The sequence below is a fragment of the Macrobrachium nipponense genome, chromosome 36 (assembly GCF_015104395.2).
Source record: "Macrobrachium nipponense isolate FS-2020 chromosome 36, ASM1510439v2, whole genome shotgun sequence".
NCBI classification, from domain to species: Eukaryota; Metazoa; Arthropoda; class Malacostraca; order Decapoda; family Palaemonidae; genus Macrobrachium; species Macrobrachium nipponense.
This window is the reverse complement of record NC_087220.1, coordinates 21,748,834-21,753,833: the sequence shown is the minus strand read 5'-3', so window position 1 is coordinate 21,753,833 and position 5,000 is coordinate 21,748,834.

Here is a 5,000-nt window from a genome sequence, read left to right as displayed (position 1 = left end):
TTTTCTTCAGATGATACTAAACTCCATTTGTCAGCCATAACTTATTTTTCTTCTTGTATCCAATTTTTACATCTACAGATCATTTAAAGTACAAACGTTTTTTGCAATTTTTACTCTGTAGCTTTATCTGACTTAAACATTTAAATGTATCTGGTCTTCAGAAGCAATGTCTAAAAGTTTAATGTTACATTTCTGACTATGGCAAGGCATCATTGGAAGATGTGGTAATTTACCTTATAAAATTTATTATAATATTTAGCTTGTTAGCCTCCAGAATAATAATATCCTTACAATCGTCTGCATAATCCTCTATAAATATTTCGACTACACCCTATTCATTATGGTTTGTGTTTTCTCGAAGTTTTTGACACTATATCTGACAGTCATTATGTGATGCCTCTGTCGACTTATGCTGTCTGGTCGTCAGAAGAGATATAATTGAAATCTAGGTAATGTTGTTATTGTTTTCCCTAATAAGAGCACATTATGAGACAAATTGAAAATGTGGCTAACTTGTGAGGCACAATTTTAACAGACTGAATGGCAATATGTAAAAAATGATCGAAAAAAATCGAAAGAAATGTATACTGAAATACAAACGAAATTGGGAAATAAATCTTGATAATTATTATGATAAACCATCGGCAGTAAAGATATAAAGAAATTTAATATGATGTTTGTTTCATTGTAATAAATATGAGAAATAATTAGCACTACATTCTTCCTTGCAGATCCAACGCTCATAATTATTTACGATTATTACCAAGATTTAATAAGCTTCTAATAAAATAAAATTATGCTTATTGCGTCGATATATGTTCGTTGTCAAAGGAGCGTTATTGCTGAATGTACAGAAATAGATATTCTCTTTTTCGTAGCATGAAATAACAATGGTGCGAGAATTGGACTTTGCTATCTCTTATTTTCGAAAAGCAAAGAGTCATCGATAATGGGAAGATAAAAGAGAACCTATTCTAATGTAAAGGAAACATTACGGAAGAAAAAGTGGTCAAAATATCAAGGATTTATTTTTATGGTTATCATAATAAATTATTTTCTTTATGATAAATATAAATAGAACTTACATTATCAATTCTACCATAAAAACCATTTTTATCATATGCATTTTTACAAGGCACTGGCATTATTTTTATAGCATTTCTTTACATATATATATCACCAAGATCAGCTCATTTATTATGACTTGATTTGCTTCTAATTGCTTATCTTAATTGTTTCCATATATTTGTCTTGAAACGTTACATGGAGGAAGAAAGCTTAGCCACGAGTTCAAAGAGAATCTGAAGAAGAGACTGAACCAACATACACGTGAAGACCACTCCGAAACAATGAACAGGCAAGATACAATACCAGACTCCCAAAGAACCTTTCAACACACATTGGTAAAGTCATATGTAGTCATAAGACTCATGAATTGATTAACCTAGATAAAACCTTCCATTGGTAAAGTCAGCACATGTACTCATAAGGCTCATGAATCGATAAATCTGATGACAAGTTGCATTGGTAAAATCAGCATATGTAGTTATAAGACTCATGAATCGATTAATCTGATGAAAACTTGCATTGGTGAAGTCACCATCCGCAGTCACAAGGGTCGTAACTCGATTTCTGATGAAAACTTGCTTCGTTGTCAGAGAGAGGAAAGCTCAGTCATTCAAGATCTGAGTTTTCCGCAGAAAATATCATTTTTATTTTCCTAAATCTAATGAAGGCTTAAGTATTAACTTTGGCAATTAATCAAAATCTTTAGGAAAGAATCTTAATTTGGCCCAAGCTTGCTGTGTAAAGAGAGGCGATCCTTTCCTTGTTTATGATCGATGAATTGTTATACATTTTCTCATACGCTTCATGATTTTATTCCACGATATTGAATAGATCAGAAAAAATCAGAAAATGAATATCTAAGGATATAAAACAAATACTGAAATGACGAGAAAAAATGAAAAAAAATAAAAAGGGGAAATAAATAAAATAAACGAAAACACAATGGAAAAGAAATGAATAGAATTAATAGTAAAAAAGAAACCATACAATGGCAGTGAGTAGAAAAAACAAAATAAGAACATTAGGAGAAAGGAAGGGAGAGGGGGAGATTAACGATTCAGATTTATTTTGTGAAAATAAAACAAAATATATTCAATCGTTTCTCGCACTTTTGTGTTTCTTTATTTTCACTCTGGAATCATTTGCTTTCCTTGTCAGTTCCAAAACTATAATATTGCGAATTTTGCGTACGTGGTGTTTTATTATTTTATGATTAAGAGAATGATAGACCAGACTGATCTTTTATCACGGATAAAAAAAAAAAGAAAAAGAAAAAGAGAGAGTTTGAGAGAGATTCCCTCATGGTCATGAGGGAATCTCCTTTTATCGGTTGTAAGAAAAGATGTTGTAATCTTAATCTTCATAAGTTGCCTTGCATTCCATGTTACTGAAGCTTACCTTTACTCTTGGCATAATTGCGCATTATTCATCTTTCATGGGTAGACATGACTGGCGGTTTTTTTTTTTTTTTTTGCGGGAATCTGAGAAAAAAGAGAGAAAAACATTTTCTTTTATGAAATAAAAAGTAGAATGAAGAATACTTCATATCAACTACACAAAAAAAAAAAAAAAAAAATTCAGTTGCATTTTATCATCTAGAGAAAAATCGTATTTTATGTGAAGTTTTTGGGTCTCCAGGCAAAAGGCATATAATTATATCATTCTACCTCCTGAAGCTCATAGGTCTTCAAAGATATTTTTTTGAGAACTGCTTAACATAGATTTATTTACAATACGTAGGGACATTTTTCTTATCATAAAAACGTAGTCTTTAAAACAGATGATATCTGCACGTTCAAGTGATGAGTGAAGATAATATTATTTTCCGGTAAAGAGGGATTCTGTCCATGTTATTACAAACACACACTTTCCCTTTTACTGTTGGAAACTCAAGAAATAAATTGTCCTGGAAAATTGATTAATCCCGCTTGACGAGTACACAATGAATTTTTTTGTAGTGTTTTAGTAAAAGATTCACAAAAATACGACTCTAATTAATAATAATAATAATAATCAACATAATAATCAATAATAATAATAATAATAATAATAATAATAATAACTGGCTCTCCCCAACAGAAAGAGAAGAAACTGGAAAGGGAAATGTCAAACGACAACGAATTACACGAAGACGAACTGAGAGACGATGCCACAGAAGACGTCAGGGAGGATGAGGTATCAAACAAACGACACACGAAGAAACACCGACGAAGTAACAGAGAGGACGGAATGGGTAGAAAAGATTAGACAATGGATGGAGCCCGATACAGAGAGAACAAAGATCCCCTCCATGAAAGCCTACAACACCAAGAAATTAAGGGAGAAAACAAGTGAGGTCAATGAAATAATGGGCATAAAACACACCACCAGTATCACAGAAACAAATAACTTGACATATGCAGGAGCAAGATTAGTAGTAGAACTGATGGGGATTCGAACACCAACACCACCGTCACAACCAACCCAACAGAAACCAAAACAGCAACCTACTTGGAAAAGGCGCCTGGAAAAGCAAATCATGGTGATGAGATCTGACTTGAGTAAACTGAAAGAGATGGCAGAAAAAAGGCTAAGAAGCAAGAAACAAGGGGAGGAAACTCAACGAGAATACAAAGTACAAGAGAGGGGACTAAACAAACACAATAGAAGATGTAAAACAGAGGCTTAAGGCCAAAGCACACAAGATCCAACGGTACATGAACAGGAATAAGGGATACCAACAGAACAAACTATTCGGAACCAACCAGAAAAGACTATACAGCCAACTAAGAGGGGAAGACAACCACCCAGAAATTCCTGAAGCCGAACCAAGTAAGAGACTCTGGGAAAACATATGGAGCAATCCAGTATCACACAACAAACATGCAACATGGCTCCAGGAAGTCAAGGAAGAAGAAACAGGGAGAATAAAACAAAGATTCACAGAGATCACGACAGACACAGTCAGACACCAACTAAAAAAAAATGCCAAACTGGAAAGCCCCAGGTCCCGATGAAGTCCATGGTTACTGGCTCAAAAAACTTCAAGGCCCTACACCCACGAATAGCAGAACAACTCCAGCATTGTATCTCAAATCACCAAGCACCCAAATGGATGACCACAGGAAGAACATCCTTAGTACAAAAAGACAAGAGTAAGGGAAATATAGCCAGTAACTACAGGCCTATCACCTGCCTACCAATAATGTGGAAGTTACTAACAGGTATCATCAGTGAAAGGCTATACAACTACCTAGAGGAGACAAACACCATCCCCCACCAACAGAAAGGCTGCAGAAGGAAGTTTAGGGGCACAAAAGAACAGCTCCTGATAGACAAAATGGTAATGAAGAACAGTAGAGAAGGAAAACCAACCTAAGCATGGCATGGATAGACTATAAGAAAGCCTTCGACATGATACCACACACATGGCTAATAGAATGCCTGAAAATATATGGGGCAGAGGAAAATACCATCAGCTTCCTCAAAAATACAATGCGCAACTGGAATACAAATACTTACAAGCTCTGGAATAAGACTAGCAGAGGTTAATATCAGGAGAGGGATCTTCCAGGGCGACTCACTGTCCCCACTACTCTTCGTAGTAGCCATGATTCCCATGACAAAAGTACTACAGAAGATGGATGCCAGGTACCAACTCAAGAAAAGAGGCAACAGAATCAACCATCTGATGTTCATGGACGACATCAAGCTGTATGGTAAGAGAATCAAGGAATAGATACCCTAATCCAGACTGTAAGGATTGTATCTGGGTAGGATCATTAAGGATGGAGTTTGGAATATGAAAAAGAAAAATGCGCCTTAGTCAACATACAAAAAAGCAAAGTAACGAGAACTGAAGGGATAAAGCTACCAGATGGGAGCAGCATCAAACACATAGATGAGACAGGATACAAAATACCTGGGAATAATGGAAGGAGGAGATATAAAAC